Here is a 15,093-nt window from a genome sequence, read left to right on the forward strand (position 1 = left end):
GGGTTCTTGTCATTTTAATTAGGTTCACCATGAAAAGCAATAACCTCAGCTAACCACTCTGCCCTCTTCTTCCACCTAACTCCCATCTCCCTTCACATGCATACAGCATAGACACCCCAAAACCCTCCTCCAATGATCCACCCCACTCCCATTGTGGGAAGAAATGTCACAAAATGAATTTAGCCTCTTTCATCCAACATGAAACAGGATGAATGAAAATATCTTTATGAAGAGTTTTATGGTGCTATTATCTTATAGTGGAGTCAGAGGCAGAGATAGAGGCTAAGGCTAAGTGAAGCCCAGGGATCTCTTAGAGATCAGAATTTTCTGGGGGGGCACAGAGCCCATAGTTTGCCCAGAAAGGGGGATATGAATAAAAGGATAGGAACTAGGATGGGCTAGACTGAAAGTTTTTCTGAGTACTGTGAGGATAAGGACACCTAAAAATTTATTCTCCTTCCTTTCCCCATGCATTCTCCAGCTCCCAGGTAGAAGGGTAGGGGGACTCCTGAGCAAGGAAGACTCACCGGGTTTTATCTGTGATTCCCAGAGCTTTAGGCAGGCAGTGAGTGGGGCACATCCGCTGGTGCTGCCTGCCCTCTCCCTTCAGCTCAGGGCTGCTTCTCTCTGCCCGTGAGCACTAGGTCCTACAGGTTGTCAGATAGTGATACAATTCCCTTGACCACATCACTCTCATCCACCACTGCAAGTCGGTGAACCTCTGCTTCCACCAGCCTATTGATGATGGTCTCCAGAGTCTCATGCAGGTAGCACTTGAGGACACATTTAAAGTAATGTGATTGACGTTGCAGGGCTTTGGCTACAGACACATCTAGGTTGTTGTAGATCTTTTCTGCTGCCTGGTGGATAGCATCAAACTTGTAAAAGATGTTTACCACATGACCTTTCTCATTCACCACTGGCAGGGCTGAGAATTGATGCTGTACAGAGATGCCCAGAGCCACATACAGCAGATCATAGCAGTGTTGGCATAGAAGCTGATTTGTAGCTCTTCCAGAGACTTAGACATGAACTCTGGCTTGGGAACTTAGTGATAAACAATTTGAGGAACTTGAGACTGCATTTGTGGATGAGGATATACAAGATGTTGCCTGATTCTGGGTTAACAACTGGCAGCCTGTGGATCTTGTTTTGAATTAATGAAGAGACAGCATCAAACATGCTGGCATTAGGAGAAATGCAGGCAAGTGGTTTAAAGAAGTCCTGTATGTACACCTTCCAAGTTTCTATCTTGTGTTCTTCCAACTCATAGATCTGTACCAAGGCTGATTTATAGTAATGGTGCAGGATATTGATGAAATTAGTGATAGTACACATGCCCACAAGTCCTTGCTTTTTGCTATCCCAGAAAGGGGCAGCTTGTATACCATTAGTCACCAAAGCAAAGAAAGCTTTCATCACCTGCAGGGAAGTAGCAAATACAACCAAACTGGAGCTTGTGATAATCAAGTCATAGCAGCAAGAGACTCTATAAAGGAAGTGTATATGCTATTGTTAGATTCTGGGGTCTCTTGAGGATGCTCATTTTTCCGGAGTTGGAAACTCTCAAGACGTGGCCATCTCCATTGCAAGAGGCACTGGCTGGGTTCATTCACTTTAGGAACCTTGCTTTTTTTTTTTTTTTTTTTTAAATAGAGATGTTTATCGCATTATACTTCCCTCTTAGAACTAGTCTTGCTGTATCCCATAAGTTCTGGTATGTTGTGTTTTCATTTTTGTTTGTGTCAAGATATTGTTTGGTTTCTCTTGTGATTTCTTCTTTGACCTATTGGTTGCTCAAGAGTGTGTTGTTTCATTTCCACACATTTGTGAATTTTCCAGTTTTCCTCTTGTAACTGATTTCTAGTTTCATATCAGTCAAAAAATATACTTGGTATGATTTCAATCATCTTACATTTGCTATTTGCTAGGCTTGTTTTGTAATCTAACATATGATCTATCCTGGAGAATGTTCCATGTGTGCTTTAGAAGAATGTGTATTCTGCTGCTGTTGGGTAGAATATTCTATACATGTCTGTTAGGTCTATTTGGTCTAAGGTGTAGTTCAAGTCCAACGTTTCATATTTATTTTCTGTCTGGATAATCTATCCATCATTGAAAGTCGGGTACTGAAGTCTCCTACTCTTATTGTAGTGTTGTCTATTTCTCCCTTCACATCTACTAGTATTTGCTTAATATATTTAGGTGCTCTGATTTGGGTTGTATATATATTTACAATTGCTGTATTTTCTTGATTAATTAACCCCTTTATCATTATATAATGACCTTCTTTGTCTCTTGTTAACACTTTTGACTTAAAGTCTATTTTGTCTGATATAGGTATAGCCACTCCTGCTCTCTTTTGGTTTCCATTTGCATGGAATATATTTTTCCACCCCTTCAGTTTGAGCTTGTTCATGTCCTTAAGTCTGAAGTAAGTCTCTTGGAGGCAGCATAAAGTTGGATTCTGTTTTTTAATCCATTCAGCCACTTTGAGCCTTTTGATTGGAGAATTTAATCCATTTACATTGAAAGTAACTATTGATAGGTAAGGACTTAACTAATGCCATCTCATTGTTTTCCAGCTGTTATGTAGTTCCCTTTTTCCTTTCTTTCTCTTTTGCTGTCTTTCTTTGTGAACTGGTGATTTTCCATAATTGAATGCTTTGACTCCCTTCTCTTTATCTTTTGTGTATCTACTGTAGGTTTTTGCTCTGTAGTTATCACGAGTATTAAATAAAACATCTTATAGACGTAACAGTCTATTTAAAGCTGATAACTTAACTTTGACTGCATACAAAAACTCTTATTCTTTTATTCCCACCCTATATTTTATGTTTTTGATGTCACAGTGTACCTCTTTTATATTGTATATTCACTAACAAATTATTGTAGCTATTGTTATTTTTAATACTTTTGTCCTTTAAACCTTTATACTAGAGTTAATTGATTAACACACCACCATATTACAGTATTAGAGTATTCTGAATTTGACTATATACTTAACCTTTACCAGTATCTTTTATATTTTCATATATTTTCATGTTATTTCATTTCTGCTTGAAGAACTCATTTCAGCATTTCTTGTAAGACAGGTTTAGTCATGATGAACTCCCTCAGCTTCTGTTTGTTTGGGAAAATCTTTCTCTCTCCATTTCTCAAAGACAACTTTGCTAGGTAAAGTATTCTTGACAGTTTTTTTTTTTCTTTTAGTAATTTGAATATATTATCCCACTTTCTTCTGCCCTACAGAGTTTCTGCTGAGAAATTCATTAATAGCCTTATGGGGGTTCCCATATAGGTGAGATTTTTTTTTTCTCTTGCTGCTTTAAAATTTATCTCATTTTCTTTGATTTTAGACAATCTTATTCTAAGTTGTCTTGGAAAACATGATTTGGGTGTTGAAATTTTAGAGTCACCTATTAGCTTCATGAACTTGGATGTCCAAATCTCTCCCCAGGTTTGGGAAGTTCTCAGCCATTGTTTCTTTAAATAAGCTTTCTTTTCCCCCTTTCCCCCTCTTCTTCTGGGACTCCAATAATGCATAGACTGTTTCTTTTAATGGTATATCACGATTCACATAGGCTTTCTTGACTCTTTCATTCTTTTTTCTTTGACTTCTCTGACTGGATGATTTCAAATGATCTGCCTTCTAGCTCACTAATTCTTTTTTCTGCTTGGTCAAATCTGCCAAAGCTCTCTATTGAATTCTTCAGTTCAATTATTGTGTTCTTCAACTCTAGAATTTCTACTTTTTTTTAATACATAGTTTCTGTTTCTTTGTTGAACCTCTCATTTTGTTCATGCATTGTTTTCCTAATTTCATTTATTTGTATATCTGTGTTTTCTTGTAGTTCCTTGAATTTCTTTAAGAGGATTATTCTGAATTCTTTGTCAGACAGTTCATAGATCTCCATTTCTTTAGGGTCAGTCATTGGAGTTTTATTAGTTTCTTTTGGTGGTGTCATGTTTTCTTCATTATTCATGATCCTGTGGCCTTGTGTTGGTGTCTACACACTTGAAGAATGGCTTTATAGACTGGCTTCAGTAGGCAAAGCCCTTCACCAGTCAGCCCATCCAGAGATTCTAGGTGATATCCATAAGTGGGCAGGCCTGGTGCCTGGGTCAGCAGGTGGGAAGACCTGGTGCCTGGGTCCTTGGGGGTGGACCTGGAGCCCGGATTCACCAGGCAGGCCTGGTGCTTGGGTCTGCAGTGATGGGTCTGGGACCAGAGTCTGCATGGTTGGACCTGGATCCTGGGTCCACAGGGGCGAACCAGGTGCTGGGGACCACTAGGGTGAGCCCAGCATCTGGATCCACCGGGGCCAGTTGGTATTTGTCCAGTGACTGATCTGTAGACTGTTGGTCTTCAGTAGTAGTGTGAATGTATCCCAGCAGGTACACAAGATGATCCACTGGGTAAGGAAGGAAAATAGTGGAACTTCTATTTTTATTTATTCCTTACCTCATTCCTTTTCGTTTCCATTTCATGAATGTTTTGTAATATACTGTATGTTAATTCAGTAGTACACATACATAAACTATAAATAAATACACACATTTGCAGGGGTGCAGGTTCAAATGTCTACTGCTGAAGTGAGTGTTCAAAAGAGTTTAGAAACCGTTGCTCTAAACCACCACCTTCTACTTTCTCTCTTTTTTAATTAATTAATTTATTTATTTATTTTTGGCTGCATTGGGTCTTCGTTGCTGCACGTGGGCTTTCTCTAGTTGCGGTGAGCAGGGGCTATCCTTCGTTGCGGTGTGCAGGCTTCTCATTGCAGTGGTTTCTCTTGTTGCAGAGCACAGGCTCTAGATGCACGGGCTTCAGTGGTTGTGGCTCGTGGGCTTTAGAGTGCAGGCTCAGTAGTTGTGACACGTGGGCTCAGTAGTTGTGGCTCGTGGTCTCTAGAGAGCAGGCTCAGTAGTTGTGTCACGTGAGCTTAGTTGCTCCGCAGCATGTGTGATCTTCCTGGACCAGGGCTCGAACCCACGTCCCCTGCGTTGGCAGGTGGATTCTTAACCACTGCGCCACCAGGGAAGCCCCTACTTTCTCTTCAGAGAGAATATAACTGATTAACTTACAGCTTCCTTAATTACCAGTAGACCTAAAGATATATTCTTGCCACCTTGATAGAGCTGTGTTTTCTAAGTATCCATAAAACAATATCCCTACCAGTTCTTAGCGCCAGTGAATTTAGAAATTTTACTTATTATCATGGATCTCACTCTCCGATAGTAAATTGGAGAGGGTAAAATAGAGAATGTATTCCCTGTGCCTCATGAAGTTAACTAGTTGCTATTATAGATGCAATAAAAATTAATTCTGTCCTCTGGCCACCTGAGAATAACATTTTAAGGTAAGGAATTGCCTATTCATTGAGGCATAAATCAATAACTGGAGTCGACTAATGATAGACCAGGGAACAATCAGGTACAATGTAGTAAATTATGTTCCGTCATCTTATAATTCTTAGTAACTCAGCTGTCACTCTAGACATTTTTGCATTTTTGTCTGGAGAATGGAAAGAAATAAAATTTAGGCTGATATTACAGACAAGGTAAAAATCTGGGGTGTGGGTGGAAGGAAAGCCTTCATAGAGGAGACTCTTAAATTGGGTGCTGAAGGGTGAATGAAAGCTCACAAGGGTGACGTGAGGAAAAACGGAGGGCATTCCAGACAGAAGGAACAAGATGGGCACAGACACAGGTGGAAGACCTCTTCTCTGGGGAATGGAAGGTAGTGTGGCCTGGCTGGGGCATACAGAGGCTGTGTGCATTTGTGAGAGAGTACAGGAAGGGGAGGTTGAAGAGGCAGGGTGGGGCCAGGTAATATAGTCCTTAAGAGTTAGACAAGCCTGGAATCAGATTCCTGCTCAGCGTCTTACTAGCTCTGTGATCTTGAGCAAGTACCTCTGTAATATTCATAATTCCCTATCTGTAAATTCATAATAACAAACTAGTACCTACCTCCTAGGGTTACTGTGAGTTTGAAATAAGAGAATCCCTTTTAAATGCTTAGAAAGGCACCTGATCACATGGCATCATCTCAGTAAATAGAAAGTGTTGTTGTTGCTATTGTTATTGTTATACTAATAACAACGTGTGTGTGTGTGTATACACACTAATAACGACTATTGTTTTATATGAATCAAGGGACTAGATTATGAAGTGGCTTATATATCATGTCAAAGAGTTCAGGCCTTTTAGGTCAGTGTTTCTAAAATGTGATCAATTAACCTGTAAAACTAATGGTCCTCAAGCAGCTTCTGTGGCGCAAGTAATAAAAAGATATGTTCTTTAAAATTTTATGAATTTGAAATGGAAGAAAAATTATCAAATACCATTATGTTCTTAATAATGGTTCATGCATATGGATGGATCAAATTGGTCAGACACTTAACAAGGTGTAGTTAAAATCAGTTACTAGGATATAGTTTATTTTAGCTATATCATTGGAATATTATTGTTTATGTGTGTAAAATTTGCATTTTTTGTTGTTACTATTGTGTTATGGCTCTGATTAACAAAAATAGATTAATGACTAAAAAGTGGTTCATTGAAGTATAAAAGCAATGATAAAAACAGTAGTATAAACTCTACAGTTCAGAAGCATAATTAGTGAACAGGACTTCAGGATCTATTGGGACAAGAGCATCTGTGAACGTGATGATTTCACCCAAGCAGCTGAAAGGGAAAGTGGGAACGGGAAGTGTGGCTATGAATATCTAAAAACTGGATTTTATTGAACAAGGGATTTATCCCCCCTTGCGCACTCTGTATTAGAAAACTCTGTCAGAGAGCTTCGTGATGCTCTCAGAGATTTTGCATCATTTCCAAAATAGCATAACCTTATGGGTCAACCAGTAGTTTTTCTGGGACCAAGCACAAAATAATATTTTCTAGTATGAAATTGATTAATTTTATTTCTAAGTGCAAAGATGCCAAGGCAGCAGCACCAACAGATACAAGTCATGCTATGGCCAACATGCTTATAAAGCCAGCCTCAAATTCAGGACAAATAAAATGCTGAGAGAGAAAGCCAAAGTAGCCATAAGCAAACCTAATGTCAGGATAGTATGCTGCATAGCACAAATGGCACACAAAGATGGTGGAACTATTACTGTTGTACTGATGACAGCCAATATTTTGTTTTACAGTTGAGTAAAACCACTTGTGGGAAAAGAATGAACCAGCTTTTTGCATCTCCGTGGTAGCTATATGAATGAGAAAGACATAATTTATAATTTTGAATTCTCATTATCAATTAATCTAATATTTTTGTGAGATATGATGCAGGTTAGAAGTGTATTTGAGATAATGCTGATGGAGGACCAGCCATGTGTCCAGCAAAAAGAGGTTTGGTGTGTCAGTATCTATTGCTACAAAAATGTAAAACAACTACAAACCCTAGTCACTTAAATAACAGGAATTTATTAATCTCATTAGTCTGTAGGCCAGTGAGGTGGTTCTTCCCATCTCAGCTAGGCTCATCCAGGTGTCATGCTAAAATGTGGGCAAGACCAGCTACATAATTTGTGGAGCTCAGTGCAAAATAAAAATGCATGGCCCCTTATTCAGAAGTTATTAAGAATCTCAAGGTCATGACAGCAGAACATTAAACCAAGCATGGGACTTTTCTTAGCGCAGGACCCTGTGTGACTACAAAGGCCCCATAGCCATGAAGCCAGTCCTGGCTGTGGGTGCTGTGGGCAGCTCTGCTCCTCTCAGCTGGGTTCTTTCATGTGTCTGGGTATCAGCATGACTAGTCTGGGATAGACTTGGCTGGGACAAGTGGGGTAACTCTACTCTATGCATCTCATCTTCTAGCAGGCTAGCCCAAGCATGTTCTTATGGCAAAGGCAGAGGAGCAAGAACGAGCAAGCCCAAACATGCAAGCACTTTTCAGGTCTCTGCTTTGTCACATTTGCTACCATCCCACTGGGCCCCAGCAAGTCCCATGGCCAGCTCAGATGTAGAGTGTGAGGGAGCTACCACACTGTGACAAAGGGCATGGACATAAGGAGGGATGAAGAATTAGGGCCATTTTTGCCATGTACCTCACTTGACTACTCAAAACTAGTTGTATCCAGGTGCTAAAATTGCACCCTGTTTTATTTACCAAGAACAGTTATGCATGCTGATCTTCACTAAGTGTTGAAGAAGTAACAAAAATTGTTAGCACAATCAAATCTCCATCAGGGAGCATATGTCTTTCCTGTGTGTTTTGTGAAGAAATGGGCGGCGTGTACTAAAACTGTTTTTCCACCCTAAAGCATGCTGTCTATCCAAGGGGAAGGTACTCATGTGAATAATTGAAAGGAGGGAGGAGATAAGACTTCTTTATAACACCAGTAATGCCAGGGTAAGCCAGAAACCATAAATCTGGTCCTTGTCATCATTACCAGTGTTGTAAGGAAATGTTACCTCAATGATTTCAAGTGGGTGTCAACACGCCCTGGGCAGTAGCTTGAAAAGCTCAAACCTCTCACTTCAGGCCCAACCTCTTAGGACATTCAGTGCCAAGGATAAGATATCAGGAAGTTGAACTGTGGTGAAGAGGCTTTGTTAGCAGGCATTGACTCTTTCCTAATACTTGATTTTTTTTCATTTTCTGGAGAAAGACATCAACAACATATTATTGGGCATATTTAAAAACCATTCACTATGCCAGAAAACATGGAGAAATTCTTTCCAGAGCTGAGCCCAAACAAAAAACATTAGAAATTCATTTGCAACTACCATCCAAGTTAAAACATCCAACCATCCAGCCTTTGAATAAGATATATTCTTTGACTTACCTGCTTGTAAAAGTGGCCTTTAGTGAAAGACTTCACAACTGTTTCTAGGTATAGGTCCCATCCAAATATACACAACCATCTGTAGGGCCACCAAGCATTTGCTGCCCATAATTCTTAGTTATGCTTTCTAGTTTAGCAGAACAAAATAAATGGAATCTGTCATTAATCCAGATGCACATATATATGTGTGTATGTTATATACTTTAATGATTGATTGCAAATAGCAGTATCCCTTTCGCTGACTTGATATTTCTCATCATCCTACTTTTGCTATTTCAACTCTCTCTACCCAAACTCAGGATCTGAGTATATTTGAATACTTCTTTTTAGTAAGCCTGGTATACTGCACTATCCAAACTCTTGCTACTTGTTATCCAGAATTCAGGTACCAAGTATATGTATCCCTTGCTATATGAACTTGATTTCCAAACTCAAACTCAGGAGATAAATAGGCTTGGATAACAAGGGATACTTGAATATTATTAATTTTTAAGTTAATTTATACTAAATTTATTATTTAAAAATTTTATGAATGTTTACCTAAAGTTGGAGGTTTTCAATATGCTCCAGACAGCTAATAAGTAGTTATTAGACACTGAAAGTTTAAGAAACACTGCTTTCCTTTAGGGAATGAGGGGTCATTGAAAGATGCAAAGATTTTAAACAGAGGGGAAAATATAGTCAGATCTGCATTTTCAGAAGATTACTCAGGTAGTAATATAGTGTTGAGTTTGGAAAATGGCACATAAAACTCGATGCTGGCAGACTTGATTTTAATCTTTCTACAAATACTCGCCAGTACTGAACGCCAGTAACAGAGCTCAGATTTGGGGATGCAAAAATGGAAAGACTGCAATGGGCCTATTGTCCTGGATCCAGCCTAGTGGGAGTGATCACTATTCAAACAAATTACCCAAAGATTAAATTACAATTGTGCTAAATCCTGATGAAGAATGGAGATAGAAACCATTCTTAGAGAAAGATGAGACATGGAGGTGAGAGAGGAAGGAATTAAAAGATGATTCTAGGTTCCTGGTTTAGAGCCTGAGGTAATTAATGAAGAAAAGGCATTTAAGAAGAGGAGGGTTGGCACCTTTTGATAATTAAGTTTTGGACATGATGAATTTGAACTGCCTCTCAGACATGTAGTATAGTTGTCCAGAAGGCAAGTGTGTATATAAATGTGGAGAGAGAAATCTGAGCTGCAGATACATATTTGGGGATATAGGATGGACTGGTAACCATGGAGATTGACTCAGCTTGTCCACTGTCCTTAATAGTTTCTTCTCTGGCCTCAGTCAAGGCCATAGACAACTGTTTCTGTAGGGCAGGATATTTTTCTTAACCAGTTTCCATCTCTTAACCTCCACTTTGAACCTACCCACTTTGGTTTAGTTTTTATTGTTTTCTAATGCCTTGAATCTATATTTCCATTATGGAATTTTTTTTTCTCTTTGGTTGCCCAGCTTCCATTCACTCTACTTCTGCTAACAGCTTCTGGGTTTTGCCTGAGGCTCCAGCTCTCCCCCATACTTTCATCCCATGTCGTTCTGGCAATATTGACTACACCCTGAGTTTGGGGCAGGGGGTGGGCATGCCTGTGATGTAGGCCTGGCCAACCAAAGTCTCCTGGTCACAGTGATTAGCTCAGGGTTAAGCACACGATCACAGTAGAAGAAAAGAGATGCCATGAAGGTTTTGCTGAGATATCTGGCATAAACTCAAGAGTTCTTTCCCTCTTAATATAAACCTAAAAGCACATAGGGATAACATTTCTACAGCAGTCCTGTAGCCACAAGGAATTTGAGAACAGAGCCAATACCGAGATAGGAAACCTGAGATATGAAGGAAACTTGGATCTCAGTGATCTTGTTGAGTTCTTTTACTTTGAGAATTTAACCCATTAACATTGATTGTGATTACTGTTTCCTCCTGTTGAATTTGTTTAGTTTTATTCTTTTAGTACAGTGGTTCTCAGATACATATGTCCCCATCCCAGAGATTCTAATTCATTTGGTCTGGGGTGTGCTCTGGCCATCAGTATTTTTAAACCTTCCCCATGTTGTATATGCAGCCAGGTTTGAAAATCCCAAATCTAGCAGTCACTCTTGATTTTTTAAATGTTTTTTTATAAAATACCATATGTACAGAAATATAAGACACTCAGGGAAAAAAAAACATAAAGCAAACAAAATTTAACATTTTTACGTTGAGAAATGAAATATTTCCAGCACCCCAGAAGCCTCCTACATGACCCATTCCAATTCATCTTAAATCTCCTGTCAGATATCTTCCCATTAGTATCTAGACTGACTTTGCCTCTACAGCCCCCTTGGAATAATTCAAGCCATAACCTACTTTCAAACCCTTTCCTGCCCCCTCCAATGTTGAAATCTTATGAAATTCTAGTTCCAGTTTTTAATTTTTCTCACAATAAACATATCCACATTTATTTAGATATAGTCATAAGTTTTACTAGTGTTTATAGACACTATGTTTCTTGTATCCACCACTCCTTTCTCTAGAATTTGCAGTGTTGGAAGCTGGAGCGTTGTTAGTCCAAATGAGAATCCCTGTTCTTATTTCAGGAGCCAATTCTTGGGATTTTAAGAGATGCGGTAAATGTACTGCCAGACCAGGTAGTTTATATTCTAGGGGTAGAGATATTCTATCCTTCTTTGTAGGTAGCTAAGTATGCTCCGGGGCACTGCTTGCCTCCTTCGGCTGCCCCTGCAGTTATTCTGAAGCATCCTACCTTGGAGAGCTACCCATGTAGCAATGACAGGACCAGGCACTGGGGACAACCTTTTCTCTTCCTCCCCAACCTCGGTCCCTATTGTTATGGAGACCCTGTTAAGAAAGGCTCTACTTCCCCATCCAGGCCAGCCTTCAAGTTTAGAGCCTTCTCCAAGAAAGGTATTTATTCCCCTGTTCAAAAAGTAGTCCTGGGGTCTTTAACCTGGGAACTTTATCTGCCTTGAGCTGCCAGCTAGAGGGCGATGTCTGATCCAGCCAGGCCAAATGCAGCCCTGTATTTAATTACTTTAACAACTGTCCAGGTGGACCTCTCTCTCTCTCTTCTATTTGTTTACTCTAATCTTGGATTTCCCCCTGGATTCCTTGGGAAGAGCTACCTTCCCTCAGGAGTGTTTAGTGTCAAGTTTCTCTACCCTAGTTTTGCCGTTGATTGGAACCCTTATATATTCTATCTTACAGGAATTCTTCATCATTTCTGATTTACTAATAGGACTCTTAGTTTTGGCAATTATAGATCTATATGCAAAATTTGCCAGACCATATAAATATTTTATATATAAATAATATATATTAAATATAAATGATTTTGTATATATAAATAATGCATATTTTTCTGTCATTTTAGTGGAATTTTGGAACATGGAAGGTAGATACCTGTGCTGAGAAAATAAAAGGGTGAGACTGGCATAAGATGGCATCTCATAGGGAACAGCCGTATTTTTAGCATCTAAATTTGGGCCTTAGTGAGTACAAGAGTATACTTACAGTTACTTGTATTTTAATTAATGCTCAATTTGCTAAATTTGTAAATGTAAAAACCCAATTTTCCCTAAGCCTTTAACATATAACTCACAGATGATTTTGTTGTATTTATAAGTCTTATCTAAAGTTAATGACTGATTTTCATTTGTTCTTATATCAGTGCTAACTTAGCTTGTAAATTTGACATAGTAAATTCTCCTAAATATTTAACATCACTTACAAACTTGATTAATAACATTCCCTTAGCTTTGGCATTTTTAACCACAATTACAGATTTGATTCTCTTCAGTGCTTCAAATGTCTGACAAGGCAGACTTATAAATGAAACAAACAAAATTGCTAAGCACTGAAACACTATTTACAAACCTAATAAATCTGAAATTGTTTACTAATCCAGAAGTTTTTAAGCGTTCAGTTTTAGTCTAAGTCAATCAAATTCTCTTAAATATTTTTTAATTAAAGTCACAAATCTTCTTACATCAATCAAACTCTCTTAACCCAACTTTCTGCCTGCTTCACCTGTTTGTACCCTGGCAACTGAAGGTAGCAGAGGAAAAACATGCACGATTAAGCTTATTGGTTTTGCTTTAAATTTATGTCCATAAATCTCCAGTAAGCTCCTAGTACTGCCTCTAATATTACATTTCCCTAATATATTTACTCTCCTGTTTTCCCAGGTAGCTTTTTTTTTTTTTGAAAAAAGGAAGGATGGTTATTTATTAGCCTTTTTTCACCTTTTGAAATTTTTTTTTCTTTTGGCTGAGTCACACGGCTTGCAGGATCTCAGTTCCCGACCAGAGATTGAACTGGGATATGGCAGTGAAAGCCCGGAAATCTAACCACTAAGCCACCAGGGAACTCCCTAAGATGATTATTATTTTTAATTATGGTAAAATACATAATAACATAAAATTTACCATCTTAACCATTAAGTGTCTCAGGTAACTTTTCACAACTTGTCTCTCCCTACTCTCAGTGGATGATCTCATTTACTAAGTAATTGTAAACATTAGAAGCAATTAGAAAAGAATGATTTTTCTTCTTCCCACTGCCAGATTTACGAGGCTACCTACATCTGTGCCCTTTGAATCTGCTCTCCCTCATCCAAAAGTGGAAGAACTGTCTGTACCAATCTCTCCCCCTGAGGCTTGGATCCTGTCCCTCTCACCTGCTGAAGGACTGTGGGCCCATCATTATCCCCATTCTCTCCTCCACTCATCCTTTCCATCACCATGCAAAAGTGCTGTCTTTAAAAAGCAAAAAGACTAAGTTTTCTTTGGCTTTTCCTTTCCTTCCAGCTACTTCCCCATTATAGGAAAAGTCCCTCCAAAGAGGACTACACTGCTTTCTCACCACTTCACCTCATATTCCCCATTCTCTCTTTAACCCACTCCAGTACTGCCCCTAAGCCCCATGCTTTAGAGGACCCCACTCGGGCCCCCCTCAGGCTATGCCCCTTCCCACAAGGGGAACACAAACCTTTGGACTTGCCGCCTCCCCAGACCTCACTCAGGATGCCTAGGACCCTGTCTAAATGGTCCCAAACCAGCTCCCAGGGCCTATTAGGGGCTGTTCCCCAGATCCAAGGGATGTGGTGTATATATCTCTATGCCTCAGAGATGGCTGTTGACTAGGGTGGAGGGTTGGGGAAGCATGCGTAGGTGGAACTTGGATATTCAATCTGGAGGGAGAGAAGAAAAAGCTGGGGGAGCAGGTCAGGGTACCAGTTCTCTCTATGCCAGTTCCTTCTGGTAAGGAACTCAAGGAGTTGGAGAATTCTAAATTTGAATCTCGCCTTCCAAAATGTAATAAACACAATAATATTTTATTTAGCAGTTTGCTCGATTGATAAAATTTAAATCTCAGCAGCATTTGACACAATGAATCACTTTCTTCTCCTGTGTTCCACAGCCCCGAAATCTTGGTGTGCCTCCTGTTCCCTCTCGGTTTGGCCCGTTTCTTTGTTCCTCCTCCTCTTCCCACTTACCCTAAATATGCCCCAGGGTTCAGGCCTCAGACCTCAACATCACTCCACTTAAATCCTTTCCTTTGTTATCTGAGGTCTCATGTCCGTAAATACCACCTGCGGCTGGGGTCCCCAACCCCTGGGCCTCGGACCGGCAGCGGTCCACGGCCTGTTAGGAACCGGGCCGCACAGCAGGAGGTGAGCCGTGGGCAAATGAGCGAAGCTTCATGTGCCGCTCCCCATCGCTCACATTGCCTCCTGAACAATCCCCCTCAACCCACATCCGTGGAAAAATGGTCTTCCACGAAACCGGTCCCTGGTGCCAAAAAGGTTGGGGACCGCTGACCTACGGGCTGATAACGCACTCCTAGTTTCCCTGCTTATCACCACCACTTGGGTATCTAATAGGCACCCCAAATTTTACATGTCCAAACTAGAATTCTTGATTTCCCTTTAACAAACCTGTCCCCCTGACCCCAGTATGTTCCCATCATCCACCCAGACGTTTGGTCCAAAGTGCTACATGTTTTTCCTGATTTCTCACGGCCTCACATGCCACACCCAGTCAAGGCATAGGTAAGTTCTTTGGTTCTGTCTTCATAACCTGTCTTCAGACTAGTCACTCCTCTCCAATTACACTGCTACCGTCCTCTTCCAAGCCAATATCATCTTCCACCTGGACTCTTTAAGGGGCCTCTCAACTGGCTGGCCTGCTCCCACTCATACCCCTCCTCACTACAGACTACAAATTCTTTTCTCTTTTTGGCTGCGCCTCGAAGCTTGAGGGATCTTAGTTTCCCGACCAGG

The 15,093-nt window shown here is 40.0% G+C and overlaps 1 pseudogene; it reads right to left on the minus strand.

The window, feature by feature from the left end:
* Positions 1-611: 611 nt before the first annotated feature.
* Positions 612-14,569, minus strand: LOC137750434 (5'-AMP-activated protein kinase subunit gamma-1 pseudogene; annotated as a pseudogene).
* Between the last annotated feature and the right edge of the window lie 524 nt (positions 14,570-15,093).

Source organism: Eschrichtius robustus, chromosome 16 (genome assembly GCF_028021215.1).
Source record: "Eschrichtius robustus isolate mEscRob2 chromosome 16, mEscRob2.pri, whole genome shotgun sequence".
In the NCBI taxonomy this organism is placed as follows: Eukaryota; Metazoa; Chordata; class Mammalia; order Artiodactyla; family Eschrichtiidae; genus Eschrichtius; species Eschrichtius robustus.